The sequence below is a fragment of the Myxine glutinosa genome, chromosome 14 (genome assembly GCF_964187855.1).
Source record: "Myxine glutinosa chromosome 14, kmMyxGlut1.1, whole genome shotgun sequence".
Classification (NCBI taxonomy): domain Eukaryota; kingdom Metazoa; phylum Chordata; class Myxini; order Myxiniformes; family Myxinidae; genus Myxine; species Myxine glutinosa.
The window spans coordinates 49,672,897-49,690,685 of record NC_136274.1 but is presented as its reverse complement, the minus strand read 5'-3'; the positions used below and the strand labels follow the sequence as shown (position 1 = coordinate 49,690,685).

Genomic DNA, 17,789 nt, shown 5'->3' with positions numbered 1-17,789 from the left:
GGGGCGAGGGGGAGTCTTGGAGGAGAGGGGTGTGGGGGCAGTTTAGGAGGGAAGGGGCAAGGGGGGAGATTTGAAAGGGATGGGTGATGGGGAGGATTTGGAGGGGAGGGGCAAGGGGGAAGATTTGAAAAGGATGGGTGATGGGGAAGATTTGGATTCTCTGTTTTTATTACGTGTTTTATGGCTGTGAGGTGTTTTGAATCACGTGGTGGTGAGGTATTTTGCATTATGTGGTGATGAGGTGTTTTTAAATCACATGGTGGTGAGGTGTTTTTAAATCACATGGTGGTGAGGTGTTATTAAATCACATGGTGGTGAGGTGCTTTGAATTACGTGGTGGTGAGGTATTTATTTATAAACACGTGGTGGTGAGGTGTTTTTAATTATGTGGTGATGTGGTGTTTTGAATTACGTGGTGGTGAGGTTTTTTTGAATTACTTGGTGGTGAGGTGTTTTTAAATGACGTGGTGGTGAGGTGTTTTTAATTTCGTGGCTGTGAGGTGTTTTTATTACGTGTTTTATGGCTGTGAGGTGTTTTTAATTTCGTGGTGGTGAGGTGTTTTTATTACGTGTTTTATAGCTGTGAGGTGTTTTTAATTTCGTGGTGGTGAGGTGTTTTTATTACGTGTTTTATGGCTGTGAGGTGTTTTGAATTACGTGGTGGTGAGGTGTTTTGAATTACTTGGTGGTGAGGTGTTTTTAAATGACGTGGTGGTGAGGTGTTTTTAAATGACGTGGTGGTGAGGTGTTTTTAAATGACGTGGTGGTGAGGTGTTTTTAATTTCGTGGCTGTGAGGTGTTTTTATTACGTGTTTTATGGCTGTGAGGTGTTTTTAATTTCGTGGTGGTGAGGTGTTTTTATTACGTGTTTTATGGCTGTGAGGTGTTTTTAATTTCGTGGTGGTGAGGTGTTTTTATTACGTGTTTTATGGCTGTGAGGTGTTTTAAATTACTTGGTGGTGAGGTGTTTTGAATTACTTGGTGGTGAGGTGTTTTGAATTCTGTGGTGGTGAGGTGTAATCGTCCCAAACTTCCAGTCTGCACCTACCCCTCCCCTATATGTGTGCTGAGGGGTTCTTTCTTGAAAAAAAAACATTCAACCTAAATCTTCAACCTAAATTGCTTATAAAAATGTAATATCACAAACACAACAAATACATTTGTGCAAAATAATTGTTTGTATTACGATTGGTGTAAATCATGACAACACAGCAACTCGGGTACAGTCATTATCCTCAGATAAAATAAGCCCGTTCCTCAGTAACGACGCTTGGTGAGGCTCGCTACGCTCGCCTCACCAAGCTAGTATATATTTATATGTATATATACACACACACAACAACAACAACAACAACAACAACAACAAGCATTTTAAGGCCATTTTCCCTGCTAGAGCGGGGGTTAGCCTTGCGGTCCCCATGACAATCTTCTCCATTTTGCCCTATTTTCTGCATCTCTCCTTGTTAACCCCCTTTCCCGAATTTCTTCTTCCACCATCTTTAGCCAAGTCTTTCTCGGTCTTCCCCGTCCTCCACTTCCTTCTACATTCATTTCCATCACTCTTCTCAACCAGTCACTTTCATCCTTCCTCAACACATGACCAAACCATCTCAACCTGTTTCTCTTTACAGACAGACAAACAGACAGGGGTTAAAACATAACCTCCATCCACATTTGGTGGCGGAGGTAACAGCATTGACATCCACATTAAACAGTTCAATATGATCATCACAATGACAGCTATGGTACCAAATACATTCCAAAGGGAAATGTAAAAAAATGCAACCCCAACTACTCACCAGAAATCGCACATCTCATCAAACAACGAAACAATATATGAGACAATGTCAAACACAACACACCAACACACAAAGCACCAGACTTGGTAGAAGGAATTCAAACAATAAACACAAAAATAAACAACAAAATACTCGTGAAAAAGAAACACAAAACTGGCACTCCTTTCTACAAACACTAAACCACTCAACCAATACCAAACACTTGTACAAAACCATAAACAGCATCAATAACTCCAACAGCGGCATAATGCCTTCACATGCAGCCATAACTACTGCAAACATCATACCATCAGAAAAAGAACAAGCTAACATTCTCATCGACCATTACGCAATCACAAGTCACATGGGACCCAGAAAAGAAGAAAGATGTATTACAAGATGCAAACTCAGCTGCCAACTCAACACCACCATCACGCCAATCACTCCTGCACAAACAACAAAAATAATCAAAAACATCAAAAACACTCAGGCCTTGACAACATCTCCAATTTACATTTAAAACACCTTGGACCACACGGCATATCAGCCCTCATAAATATAAGCAATTTCTCCTACCAAAATTCAAGAATTCCCCAAATTTTGAAACTAGGCAAAATCATTACCCTCCTTAAACCAAACAAAGATCGCACAAAAGCAGCCTCTTACACGCCTATAACATTACTTTGCACACACCCCAAAGTTACAGAACACCTTCTACTTATATTCACAAACCCTCACATCCCTCTCTCACGCACCCAACACGGATTCAGACCAAACTACTGAACCACCACTCTCCTCACAAACCTCACACAAAACACCTTCAAAGGCTTCAACAGTAGAAAACCACCAAAAGCACTATTCTCACCACAGTCGACATCAGCAAAACGTTTGACACACTCCCAAAACTCTTACTCACAAACAAAATACTCAACACAAACATGCACAACAACACAAAACACTGGCTGACCAACTACCTATCATGCAGACGGTCATTCGTAATTTGTAACGTCAGCTCATCACACACGCAATACTTTCCAAATGAAGTCCCTCAAGACTCAGTCCTCTCCCCTACACTCTTTAATCTGTTTATGCACGACATTCCACAACCACCTGAGAACATACAATTGGCCTCATATGCAGATGATATAAACCATCACCTCTACTTATAGCAGCATCAACACAGCCACAGCACAACTTCAACCCTTCCTCAGCACCCTACAAACCTGGCTCACCATCAACAGACTAAACGTAGCCCCCCTCAAAATCAATGATCACACTTCTAACAAATTACACCAAGGAACATAGAGCTGCACCACATATCACACTGAATAACATCCCTATTCCACACACACCAAACAAAAATACTCGGCATCACTTTTAACACATCCATGTGATTCTCTCATTTTAACACATTTTACAGTCCCCATCACATCACAAACATTTAAAAAATAGGGGCAATACCCCTGGTTGCTCACCTGGTAGAATAAAGCAATATTCTACACTGACAATGTATTTTAAACAGTATTACGGTATTTTAAACCAATTTCAATGGTTGATAGAAGACAATGCAGCATGTAGAATCATACGAACATAATCATAATATTTTAACCAAATAAATTTAAAAATACCTATTTCGGGGGGCAACGCCCTCCCCCCCCCCCCCCCCCCCCCGACCCCATATACCTCCTCAGACCCCAATTTCTCTAATGCCTTGAACAAACATTGGTACATCACGGGTGATGAAGGTTGTGGTTGAATTTGTGTATGTAGTTTCAAAGAAAAGAGTAAATACCTACTTTAGGGGGGGAACACACCGACCCCCCCCCCCCCCACCCCCCGTAGACCCCTTTAGGGCCCGATTTTTTTTTCTGAGAAGAGAGGAAATATATATTTGAGGGAACAACCCTCCTGTAGACCCCCATAGGACCCGATTATATTTTTAATGCTGTGAACAAACTTTGGTACATCATGGGTGTTGACAGTTATGGTCAAGTTTCATCGAAATAGTGTGTGTAGTTTCAGAGGAAAAGGCAAATTCCTATTTTGGGGGAGTCAAACCTGGATCCACTTTGACCCCCGGTAGACCCAGTTAGACCCGGATTTTTTTTTTTTGAACAAACTTTGAACAAACTTTGAAAGTGAACAAACTTTAGTCACAACATAACACATATAATTTGTGCCAAGTTTGGTCATAATCCCATCAGCGGTTTCGGAGAAGACGTTGCAAGTGTTTACAAACTGACGGACTGAAGAAGTAATGGACTGACTGACAGATGGACGACGCGCCATCGCATCAGCTCCCCAGAACTTCATTTCATGTGAGCTAAAAACATGCACACACAGACTGAACACATGTAGGGCAGTCACAGGCACTGACTTCGGACACTACAAAGAAACAACATTACTAACATACAGACATTACATTAGATCAGTCATCAACAATGCTGGCTCATCTTGGGCCTCTAGCCTATCAAACACACATCTCAACACCCTGCAGACCACATACAAAACAAAGCCCTTCAGATCATCACAGGTTGCACATTAACAACACCCATCAGGCACCCACACACAGAAGTAATAATGCTAAAAATTAAATATCACTTTGACATGAGAGGTGCACAGTTCCTTGCAATAGCAAAAGCAACCCTCTCCAAGAAGTTCTGTCACTCAAACTTTTGGGTCTCACTATCTGCCATGATCTTTCCTGGGAAAACCACATTTCCAAGCTGGCCTCCAAAGCCAGTCGCCGACTGGGCATCCTCCGTCGTGCGAAGTCCTTCCTTGGCACACCTGAGCTCCTCACCACATACAAGGCTTTCATCCGCAGCTCAATGGAGTACTGCTCTCCCCTCTGGGCTGGTGCTCCTGCCTCACACCTAGCTCGTCTTCACGCTGTTGAAACCAAAGCGTTCAGAATCATTGGAATCTCCCGCGATGACGCTATCTCCGAGGGCCTTTCACTTACTCACCGCCGCAGGCAGGTTGGTGGTCTTTCCGTCTTCTACCGACTCCTCTCCGGCCTTGCTCCCCCAGCTCTCTCTGGGCTCTGTCCCCCAAATATTCCTACAGGTCGCACAAACTCTGCCTGCAACCCTCTTATGGTTAAACTGCCAAAATCAAGACTCTCTGCTCACCTTCACTCCTTCATTCCTCTTTTCTCCCGCCTCTGGAACAAACTCCCTCACTCTCTTCAATCCCACTCCTCCCGCCAGTTCTTTAAAACGGCTGTTCACCACCATCTCTTATCTTCCCCCATCCAAAACCTTGATCTTTTTTGACCCCGCTAATTTCACCCCAAATCCACTTTTTGAGGTGCCGACTTCTTTCCTGGAAGTCCTTGGTGTCCTTGCGTTTTATACCTATCCTGCCCCCCCCCCCCCCAGGCCCTCTCCCTCCCACACATCTCCCGATGTCCCTGCTCTCAAATGTTGTGTTTGTGTGCTTCCTCCCCTTCTCTCCCCATCTTGTCGACCGCTCCCCTTTTTATATACTTTGTTTGCTTGTTTGTTTGATTTGTTTGTTTGATAAATGTTAGCTCTTTCACGAGCCTCGACTTTGTATACAAAAAAACCAAAAAAAAAACCCTAATCACCCATGCCACTACATGTACAACCACCCACAGGCCCCTTAACACATTAAAACTACACCAGAAAGACACTACAGTGACATTCTTTGTAACTTATCCCTACCAAACAACATAAACTACAAAAAACACATCCACAACCACATTACCACAAACGCAATAAACAACCTGGGCCCAAACAGTATCTTGGGCACAAAACCTCCAATCATCGATGGCACAGAGAAACTACTCCCCAGGTCTGATCATGTTCACCTTTCCCGCTCTCACTGTGGACACCACCCACAACTTTTACAGTACAAACATAGACTAGACTACAACACCGACGACACCTGCAACCACTGCCACACCACACACAAAAAAACATATCAAGGAAGACTGTGCGGTCCTGGCTTCACGTAGGAAAAAGCACAACATCTTGGATATGAGGATCTCCTGCGAGATTGATCGGAATCTCCGTGCCGCTAGTCTATTCAACCAGAACTGACTGGGGCTACATAACAACAACAACACACTCAGCCAATGCAGTCACAAAACACCTCTGATTATCACAGGAATATAATTTACCATCACGGTCACAAAACACCACTGCACAGTCGTTACCCTCCTTAAACCAAACAAAGATCGCACAAAAGCAGCCTCTTACACGCCTATAACATTACTTTGCACACCCTCCAAAGATACCTACCAAACAACATAAACTACAAAAAACACATCCACAACCACATTACCACAAACGCAATAAAGTTACAGTTCCCAACAACACTTCAGCCATGACAACCGCAGCCACCATGGTCTCCAACACCATAGCAGACATTATGGTCCCGAACACCATAGCAGACATTGCAGGCCCCAACACCATAGCAGACATCATGGTTCCCAACACCAGAGCAGACATTGCAGGCCCCAACACCATAACAGACATTGCAGGCCCCAACACCATAGCAGACATCATGGTTCCCAACACCATAGCAGACATTGCAGGCCCCAACACCATAGCAGACATTGCAGGCCCCAACACCATAGCAGACATTGCAGGCCCCAACACCATAGCAGACATTGCAGGCCCCAACACCATAGCAGACATTGCAGGCCCCAACACCATAGCAGACATTGCAGGCCCCAACACCATAGCAGACATTGCAGGCCCCAACACCATAGCAGACATTGCAGGCCCCAACACCACAGCAGACATTGCAGGCCCCAACACCATAGCAGACATTGCAGGCCCCAACACCATAGCAGACATTGCAGGCCCCAACACCATAGCAGACATTGCAGGCCCCAACACCACAGCAGACATTGCAGGCCCCAACACCATAGCAGACATTGCAGGCCCCAACACCACAGCAGACATCATGGTTCCCAACACCACAGCAGACATTGCAGGCCCCAACACCATAGCAGACATTGCAGACCCCAACACCATAGCAGACATCATGGTTCCCAACACCACAGCAGACATTGCAGGCCCCAACACCATAGCAGACATCATGGTTCCCAACACCACAGCAGACATTGCAGGCCCCAACACCATAGCAGACATTGCAGGCCCCAACACCATAGCAGACATTGCAGGCCCCAACACCATAGCAGACATTGCAGGCCCCAACACCATAGCAGACATTGCAGGCCCCAACACCATAGCAGACATCATGGTTCCCAACACCACAGCAGACATTGAAGGCCCCAACACCATAGCAGACATTGCAGGCCCCAACAGCAACGCCACAGCAGACATTGCAGGCCCCAACACCACAGCAGACATTGCAGGCCCCAACACCATAGCAGACATTGCAGGCCCCAACACCACAGCAGACATTGCAGGCCCCAACACCATAGCATAGCAGACATCATGGTTCCCAACACCACAGCAGACATTGCAGGCCCCAACACCATAGCATAGCAGACATCATGGTTCCCAACACCACAGCAGACATTGCAGGCCCCAACACCATAGCAGACATCATGGTTCCCAACACCATAGCAGACATTGAAGGCCCCAACCCCAACACTACAGCAGACAACACCTACCACAGAACATCAGTCAACAACACCTACCACAGAACATCAGTCAACAACACCTACCACAGAACATCAGTCAACAACACCTACCACAGAACATCAGTCAACAACACCTACCACAGAACATCAGTCAACAACACCTACCACAGAACATCAGTCAACAACACCTACCACAGAACATCAGTCAACAACACCTACCACAGAACATCAGTCAACAACACCTACCACAGAACATCAGTCAACAACACCTACCACAGAACATCAGTCAACAACACCTACCACAGAACATCACAGTCTACAATCTGCATACACTGCTCACGAACTGGAATGTTCAAACAATAAGAGATGAGAGAAAGAACTTATTATTATTATTGTTGTTGTTATTATTATTACACTCGGACAAGTACACAGGACCGCCTTCGAAATCAGGGTGTGGGGGAGCGGCGGGAGGGGGTGGGGGAGCGGCGGGAGGGGGTGGGGGAGCGGCGAGAGGGGGAGGGGGAAGCGGCGGGAGAGGGGGAGGGGGGCGCCGCGGGGGAGGGCAGGTTAGAAAGAAAGTGTGGCAAATTCGACTTGTGACTAGACAAATACAAATGCTTACCAAAAGACACGTCCCCAAACAATTGGCGTACCTTTTTGACGAGAACGTTACCGGTCACCAGAGGCTCCAAACGTCACTGAGGTGACGTCATGACCGAAGCGACATTCCACATAACGTCATGGTCACTCTGGAGGACATGGGCAAGTGGGCCAGGAAAGTTACTCGGTGCTACAAGACAAAACCGCTTACATAACAACGACAAATTAATCATCGCTTTCAATTATAATTGCGATAAAAAAGGGAATTTGAGGCAAGTCGAAAGTAACGGAGAAAATTCAAAAGGCAAAGGCTGTGGACTCATCAGGACACGCACACATCGTATCCGCCAAGATGCAAGAGTGCAAATTAAAGATGCATCTCTTAGGATATCAAGTGATTTTAAATAACTTCCTTTGCTTCAGTAGTTTTACCGAAATATAAATTAGTATTTTCGAAAACGCTGCGCCAAAGTATCGCGAGATCTTGAAAGCTCGCACGTATTTTCTGTTTTGTTGTTATAGTTGTTGTTTTTCCAAGAAGAAAAATTATATTGTTATTAGTTTTTGGTTGCGTGGCAAAAAAAACCCTCAAAAATTACCTGTTTGTAAATTTTATTTGGACATAAAATCAGATATCCCTGATTTAATCACCGATGTATATTTATATAGGCAATGGCAAACCACCCAGTATAACCCTTGCAAAGAAAACTGATTTGGTGGCACCAACACTCCATAAAGAGTACAGTACATCAAATCCAATCGATGTAGGCATATACATGGGCATACGCATGCGCATTGCGCAATGGCTGTCCGGGTGGGAGGTGCTTCTCAATTCTTCCGGTATTTCGTATCGAATCGCTTCCTGTGTTCGTTTGATTGCTCCTGGGTTAAATTTCTCCCTCTGTGGGCCTCCTCAGATGAGTGAGGTAATGGAGCGTACGCAATTAATAGACACAAAAAGCATGGAACACACACACACACACACACACACACACACACACACCATTCTGGAACAATGAACAAGCTTTGCGTGTGCGGAAGGCATTGAATTCAGTGGTGGAGAGAGCATGTCTGATTCCTTTTTGGGGGAAGAAAGATGGCGGACGGTGGTGTTGTGGCGGACACTAAAGCCCACTAGCGTGGTGACATCATTCCGCGCACCAAGTGGGCGGCAGCCACGCCCGAGGGTTAGGCGTGGCCTCAGGATATACACCGGGCGCGCAGCCCGGAGCGCGCCAGTGCTACAGTGACCTCTTGTCAATAAAGACACTTTTGTTTTAACCGCGTTGTCCGCTTCCTCCTTGGTAGCAAGTCGCGCGCGTAGCACCGCGCTTCATTGGTGACCTCCGACGTTCTGGTCAGCCGTCACTGACCACCCGAACCCGCCACAGCCATGGCAACCAAAGCGGTAGCGATAAAGCTCCCAGAGTTCTGGGAAGCTCAGGCGGAGATCTGGTTCCTGCAGGCCGAAGCCCAGTTCAGGCTTCGAGGCATCACGGCGGACGAGACACGCTACTGCCACGTGGTCGCCTCCCTCGGGGCCGGCGCGGCCGCCCGCGTCGTGTCGGTCCTGAGGAACCCACCGGCCGATGACAGGTACGAGGCGATCAAGCGTCTCCTCCTCGCCACGTTCGGCCTCACGGTGGACGCACGGGCGGATCGCCTCTTGGACCTCCCCGAGCTCGGTGACACGCGACCGTCGGTCCGAATGGACCATATGCTGTCGCTCATGGGCGACGAAACCCTGAACGCTCTATTCCGGGCGTTATTTCGACGCCAGCTGCCGGCACGAGTACGCTTCGCGTTGGCCGGTTCCGCGACAACGGAACCCCGCACGCTCGCGGCCGAGGCCGACAAGTTCTACGCGGCTTTGGACACGCAGGCAAGTTTCGGTGTGGCCGTAGCGGCTCCCGAGCCCGAAACTGCTGCGGGTGCCCACCCCTACAACGCGACGCACCGCGTAGCCGCTGAACCTCCTGCGGGTGCCCACCCCTGCTCCGAGGGGCGCCTCGTGGCGGCCGCCACGCCCCGCCCACCACCACCGCGGAAACCGTGGCCTCTGGCTTCGCCGCAAACCTGGTGCCATTTCCACGCTAGGTTCGGCCACGAGGCTCGGCAATATCGCCCGCCGTGCTCATTCGGCAGGTCGGGAAACGCCCGGACCGGCCCTCGGTAGTGGCACTGAGCGCCGGCCAATTAAACAGCCTCCTGTACATAACGGACACCTTATCTGGGCGCCGTTACCTGTGCGACACGGGAGCGCAGGTGAGTGTCGTTCCCGCCGGTATGTCCGACAAGCGGGCCGGGGCCCCGCGCTGCTTGCTGCCAACGGTACGCCCATTCGCACGTACGGAAAACGCTGCCTTTCTCTGCGGTTCGGAGGGCAGGTTTTCCGATGGTCGTTCGTGACTGCTGACGTGCCGATGGCACTGCTCGGCACGGACTTCCTCTGTGCCAATGGCCTGTTGGTCGACGTCAAGCACAGGAGGCTTGTCCAGGCTGAGACGTTCAGCTTGCTCGCTTGCGCGCTGCCCGCCTCGTTGAGCAGCTCACGGAGCGGCTCATCGAGCGGCTCGCCGAGCGGCTTGCTGAGCGGTTCGGTTCCGGCCAGGTTCATCTGCACGCTTCCGGCAGCGGACGAATTCACCTGCCTCCTCGCCCGTTTCCCGGCCCTCACGAGGCCCACCTTCTCGGCGGGGACCGTCAAGCACGGGGTGGAACATCACATCCCCATCGCCGGGCCACCGGTCTACGCCCGGGCACGCCACCTCGAGCCGACGAAGCTCGCGGTAGCTAAAGCGGAGTTTGCTACGCTGGAGCGGCTCGGCATCGTACGGCGCTCCGAGAGCGCTTGGGCGTCGCCGCTCCACATCGTGCCCAAGCCCGGCGGGGGATGGCGACCGTGCGGGGACTACCGACGTCTCAACGACGCCACCACCCCCGACCGCTACCCCGTCCCCCATATTCAGGACTTTTCCGCCCGCTTGGCGAATATGTCCTTCTTCTCGAAGGTGGACCTCATACGCGGTTACCACCAGGTCCCCGTCAGGCCGGAGGACATCCCGAAGACGGCTGTCATCACGCCGTTCGGTCTTTTCAAATTTCTTCGGATGCCCTTCCGTTTGAAGAATGCGGCTCAGGCGTTCCAGCACCTCATGGACAGCATCTTGCCCAACTTGGATTTCGTCTACGTCTATCTGGATGACATCCTCGTCGCAAGCGCGTCCCGCGAAGAGCACCGACACCATCTTCACACGCTCTTCGAACGTCTGGGCCAGCACGGCCTGATCGTGAACCCCGCCAAGTGCCGGTTCGGTGTCGCCGAAATTGACTTTTTGGGGCACCGCGTCACCAGGCACGGGGCCGTCCCCTACCGGCCAAGGTGGAGGCGGTGAAGGGGTTTCCGCGCCCCTGCACGATCAGGGGGCTCCAGGAGTTCCTGGGCATGGTAAACTTTTACCACCGTTTCCTGCCCCGCATCGCCCAGCTCCTGCGCCCCTTGCACGAGGCCCTCCGAGGGAAGGTGCGCAAAGGTGACGTCACCTGGACCGAGCAGATGGACGCGGCGTTCGTGGGCGCGAAGCTCGCCTTGGCTAACGCCACCATGCTCGCGCACCCGGCGCCCGATGCACCGATCGCCCTCACCACCGACGCCTCGGACTACGCGGTGGGCGCGGTGCACGAGCAATGGGTGTGTGGAGCTTGGCAACCGCTGGGGTTCTTCAGCCGGCAGCTTCGCCCGCCCGAACGCCGGAACAGTACCTTCGACTGCGAGTTGCTCGGGCTCCACCTAGCGGTCAGACACTTCCGCCATCTGCTCGAGGGCCGTGCGTTCACGGCCTTCGTCGACCACAAGCCACTGGTGTTCGCGATGGGCAAGGTCGCCGAGCCATGGTCGGCCCGGCAGCAGCGTCACCTCTCGGCCATGTCCGAATACACGACGGACATCCGGCACGTCGTGGGGAAGGACAACCCGGTGGCGGATTGCCTTTCCCGGTCCGTTGCCCACGCGGTCCACCTCGGCATCGACTATGCCTGGATGGCGGCGGACCAGGCCGCCGACCCCGACGTCCAGGCCTTGCGGACCGCCGTTACGGGCCTCCGCGTCACCCAGGTGCCATTCAACGGCGCGGGCACGGCCCTCTGGTGCGACGTCTCCTTCGGGCGGCCTCGCCCGATCGTGCACGCGGGCTGGCAGCGCCGGATTTTCGACTCCATCCACGGCCTGTCCCACCCGGGCACGAGGGCCTCCCAGAGGTTGATCGCCGACAAGTTTGTCTGGCATGGCCTCCGGAAGGCCGTCCGCGACTGGGCCAGGACGTGCCTCGTGTGCCAGCGCGCGAAGGTGCACCGACACACCCAGGCCCCATTGGACCCGTTTGCGGTGCCGGAACGTCAGTTTGACCACGTTCACGTGGACCTGGTGGGACCTCTGCCCCCCTCGCGGGGTTTCACCCACGTCCTGACCATGATGGACCGCACCACCCGGTGGCCGGAGGCCGTGCCTTTGGCATCAACGACGGCGGCGGACGTCGTGCAGGCGTTCATCGCCACCTGGGTCGCCCGGTTCGGCGCCCCCTCGGACATCTTGTCCGACCGCGACCCCCAGGTTCACCTCGGAGCTCTGGGGGGCGGTCGCGCGGGGGCTCGGGGTCCAGCTGCACCGCACCACAGCCTACCACCCCCAGGCTAACGGCCTGTGCGAGCGGTTCCACCGCTCGTTGAAGGCCGCGCTCCGGGCCACCCTCCGCGACGGCGGCTGGGTCGACAGGCTCCCCTGGGTCCTGCTGGGCCTCCGGACGGCGCCCAAGGAGGACCTGCGCGCATCCGCGGCGGAGTTGGTCTTTGGACAACCGCTGCGGGTGCCGGGCGAGTTCCTCCCCGACCCCACGGCACCTTGGTCCGCGGTGCAGGAGCGCTCCGCGCTGCAGGAGACCACCCGGAGGTTCGCCCCGGTGCCGACGGCGCACCACGGGTACCCACCCACGCACGTCGCCCCGGAGCTTCACACTGCGGAGTATGTCTTCGTCCGGCACGACGCCCACCGGACACCACTGCGGCCCCCGTACGACGGGCCTTTCCGCGTGCTGGAGACCGGGGTGAAATACTTCACCTTGGACAACGGCGGTACTCCCGACCGCGTCTCGGTGGATCGACTCAAGCCGGCCCACCTTGACGTGGAATACCCACCGCCAGTGGCTCAGCCCCCGCGTCAGGGCCGCCCCCCGGCGGGCGGACCCCCGGCACCGCCCAGCACTGCCGGCACGCCGCCCCCCGGTCCGGCACCCATCCCGGGTACAGCCGCGGGCATCCCAGCTGGCATCCCTGCACCCCGGACGCCGCCGGTCGCCAGAGGGCGCTTCGGCAGGGTCATCCGTTTGCCCCGCAAACTGGCCCTCCAGGTGCGCGGGAATTCTGGGGGGGCACGTGTGGCGGACACGAAAGCCCACTGGCGTGGTGACATCATTCCGTGCACCAAGTGGGCGGCGGCCATGCCCGAGGGGTAGGCGTGGCCTCAGGATATACACCGGGCGCGCAGCCCGGAGCGCGCCAGTGCTACAGTGACCTCTTGTCAATAAAGACACTTTTGTTTTAACCGCGTTGTCCGCTTCCTCCTTGGTAGCAAGTCGCGCGCGTAGCACCGCGCTTCAGTGTCAACTTTCAGGGTCGAGCCTGGATTCCGTTAGTTCTGGAGAATTTGCTTCGTGTCATCATGAAGAAAAACTTCACTGTCCAAGTACGACAACGTCTGCTGAAGTGTTTCATCTGTCGTCCCTGGGAATGCTCTCGTGATCGCAGTGGCCTCCCTGTGTACGGAAACTGTTCCTGCCACTCTTCAGGTACTCCTGGTGCAGTGAGTGGTTGATCGTCGTGTTTGACCTCGGCGAAAACAAAGATGATTTCCACGGCCTGTATGGAATGATCTTCCACTTTGTTCAGTTTGAGAATTTGAGGCCGTACGTGTGTTACCTGATGTACCTGCTTACCCGCAGAGAGGACGTGAACCAGTTCCACGTTCAGAAGCTGCTGTGCCTCATTGCTGCCCAGGGAGGCAATCTGGAAAATGCTGGAAAATTCCAGAGTTGCTGGAAAACTTGGACATCATGAATGTGACTGGTCAGCTGAGCTCCCTCTTCAGCTCGACAAATCTTCAGCTCGATCACACCTTCAGGGTTTTCTCTCGCTCTATAAGACCTTCCGCCCTGATTGCGTCCTCTCTCTGCTATCTGAGCTGCTGTATGGATGATGTCAGGATGCTCATCGATTTATGCAATTGATCACATTATCCAGCATGAACTATGGGATGAAGCAACAACGCCGCAGAGGTCCATTGGGTCTTTTTTTTTTTTTTTTTTTTTTTTTTTTTTTTTGTATACAAGATCGAGGCTCGTGAAAGAGCGAACATTAATCACACAGAAAGACAAACAGACACACAAAACAAATAACATCGGGAGCGGTAGACAAGATGGGGAGAGAGGGGGAAGGACACAAACACAACATTTGAGAGCAGGGACCGAGAGACATGGAGACATCGAGAGAACTGTGGGAGGGAGAGGGCTTTGGGGGGAAGGCATGGGAAGGGGGGGGGGGGTGGGAGAGGTATAAAACATATGGACACTGCCAAGACTTCCAGGAAAGAAGTTGGAATTTCAAACAAGGTGGATCTGGGGTGAATTAGTGGGGGTAGAAAAGATCAAGGTTTTGGATGGGGGAAGATAAGAGATGGTGGTGAACAGCTGTTTTGAAGACCTGGAGGGAGGAGTGTGATTGAAGTGAGTGTGGGAGTTTGTTCCAGAGGCGGGAGAAAAGAGGAATGAAAGAGTGAAGGTGAGCAGAGAGCCGAGATTTCGGCAGTTTAACCATCAGAGGGTGGCTGGCAGATCTTGTGCGACCTGTAGGAATATTTGGGGGACAGAGCACAGAGAGAGCTGGGGGAGCAAGGCCGGAGAGGAGTCGGTAGAAGACAGAAAGACCACCTACCTGCCTGCGGTGAGTGAGTGAAAGGCCCTCAGAGATAGCTTCATCGCGGGAGATTCCAATGATTCTGAAAGCTTTGGATTCAACAGCGTGAAGCCGAGCCAGGTGTGAGGCAGGAGCACCAGCCCATAGGGGAGAACAGTATTCCATTGAGCTGCGGATGAAAGCCTTGTATGTGGTGAGGAGCTCAGGTGTGCCTAGGAAGGACTTCGCACGACGGAGGATGCCCAGTCGGCGACTGGCTTTGGAGGCCAGCTTGGAAATGTGGTTTTCCCAAGAAAGATCATGGCAGATGGTGAGACCCAAAAGCTTGAGCGACAGAACTTCTTGGAGAGGATTGTTGAGAAAGTAGATGGGAGGGTTGTCCAGTCGATCTTTTCGGAGAGACATCGTAAGAGTGTGAGATTTGTCAGGATTGAAAAACATGTTCCACATGTTTGACCAGTCTGTGATTTTGTCCAGGTCTTCAGAGAGTGAGGAGGCTGCAGACTGCCGATCTGAGGGAAGAGGAATGGAGCGGCAGAGAGTGGAGTCATCAGCAAAGAGATACAAAGGATTTTCCAGAGAGTCGGAGAGATCATTGATAAAGACCAGAAAAAGCACAGGGCCCAGCACACTGCCTTGGGGAACTCCAGCCTGAACGGGAAGGGGAGATGAGAGAAATCCATTCAGGGCCACACGTTGACTACGACCAGAGAGGAAGTCCGCAAGCCATGCATGGAGATTTCCATGGATACCATAGGAGGAGAGTTTGGTGAGCAGAGCTGGGTGCCAGACCGTATCGAAGGCACGTGATATGTCAAGGGAGACAGCTCTGATTTCCTGTTTGGCATTGAGGACCTCCATCCATTGTTGAGACAGCAGAAGCAGCATGTCCAGAGTAGAGTGACCTGGTCTGAAACCAAATTGATGATCAGAGATCAAGCCATTGGAGAAGAGGAAAGATTTCATATCCAAAGCAATGATGGATTCCATGACTTTGCTGATAATTGGGAGCAGGCTGATTGGTCTGTAGTTGCAAGGATCTGTTTTTGCACCTTTTTTGTGTAAAGCGGTAATGTTTGCTGATTTCCAGGATGCTGGCAGATGACCTTGAGCAAAAGATAGGGTGAAAAGAACAGAGAGAGGGTGAGATAGTATACAAAATCTTGTATACAAAAAAAAAAAAAAAAAAAAAAAAAATAGAGCGGCAGAGCAGGATTTTAGGACCCGTGGGCTGATGCCATCTGGTCCAGTTGCAGAATCAGAGTCGAGGTTTGACAAAAACTCCTCCACCTTGTCAGGAGAGAAGGTCACAGAGTCCAGGAGCAGTTTGGTTCGACTGGGAAAGGTGGGAAAGGTGGGTCTTCAGGGTCTTTTCAGTATTTTGGGTGTTTGGGGTATTTTAGATCTTCAGAATCCTTGGAGATCTTCTGGGTCCTTTGGGTCTTCATGGTCTTTTGCGTCTTTCACAGTCTTCATGGTATTTTGGGACTTTGGGTATTTTGGGTCCATTGAGTCTTCGGGGTCTTCTGGGTCCTTGAGGTCTTTTGGGTCCTCAGTCTTTCAGGTCTTTTAATCGGTGGACACACAGTCGTGTTCAAAGATTGCCCATTAAACCCCCCACTCAAATCCCTCCTAAAGCCCGACTCAAAGCTTTTTAAACCTACACTTATGAAGGGGGACAGACACACACACACACACACACACACACACACACACACACACACACACACACACACACACACACACACACACACACACACACACACAGTGCTTTATATGGTAGATGTTTTGAAAAGAAAGTGACTGACAAATGACGTTATTGTCATATTTTCGGTATAATTAGGTTTGATCTTTGATCTCGTTCACATCAAGGTTAGAGTGTCTGCTCCGAGTTTGGGGGATTGGTGGTTGAAATCCCATTTGAGTCATACCAAAGACTTCAAAAATGGTGTGTGCTGCTTCCTTACTTGACATTCAGCATTTAAGAGGCTAGAGAACTAACAACGCTTGGGAAGGCAATGGCAAACCACCCAGTTGCCAAGAAACTGCTCCGGCAGCACCACCCTCTCTCTGTAAAGAGTATGGTGCAGGTTTTTTTTTTTTGTTTTTTTTTGAGGTTTGAATGTGTTTCAACTCGAGTGTAGTTGGTCTAATTGATTCAATCAGAATATTTACCATATTCTTTGGCTGGTTGGATAGCTGAGAGGTACTGGCATTCACCTGAGTTTGTTGCTGTAAACTGTCACCCTGGTGTCTCATGTGTACAAAGGATGCTGCAGTGTGTGTTTGTATGTGCACCCGGTCCCTCAACAATAAATGCCTCATCCTGAACGAATACATCCTGGATAACAAACTGGACTTTCTCTGTCTCACCGAAACCTGGCAACAACCTCTGGACTACTACACACTCAACCTCACCACACCCAGTGGATATTCCTACGTCAATAAACCACGCTCGGAGGGCCGAGGTGGTGGAATTGCCGTTATCCACCGTCAAGACATCAAGACCAACCTCATCTCCATCTCATCTGCTCCATCATTTGAACACCTGGCTTTAAAACTCTCTGGTCACACGCAGTCAGTCATGGCTGTCGTCTACCGCCCTCCCAAACCACACCCATCATTCCTGTCTGACTTCTCCTACTTTCTGACCCAGCTATGTTCCCTCTCCCCCTCAATCCTCCTCCTTGGTGATTTCAATATCCACATGGACTCCACTGACTCCACAATAACCACTGACTTCACTGATTTACTCACCTGCTTTAACCTCACTCAACATGTCGACTTTCCTACCCATATCCGTGGTCACATTTTGGACCTTGTCTGCTCCACTGGATTAAATTTGCACCATCTCTATGGCTCCG

At 51.2% G+C, this 17,789-nt stretch overlaps 1 protein-coding gene across 5 annotated transcripts in view; it reads right to left on the bottom strand.

The window, feature by feature from the left end:
• LOC137439685 (protein Jade-1) overlaps positions 1-8,456 on the bottom strand; it is a 56,449-nt gene extending 47,993 nt beyond the window's left edge. The window contains exons 1-2 of one of the 5 annotated variants that reach the window (XM_078768138.1): positions 8,395-8,456; positions 8,016-8,111 (exon numbers count right to left, since the gene is read on the bottom strand). The gene's annotated coding sequence lies outside the window, so the exon portion shown is untranslated. Of the gene's footprint in view, positions 1-7,392; positions 7,409-8,015 lie in introns of those variants that run through there. The other 4 variants (XM_078768137.1, XM_068135681.2, XM_068135688.2 and 1 more) reach the window with 4 other exon arrangements.
• Positions 8,457-17,789: the final 9,333 nt, after the last annotated feature.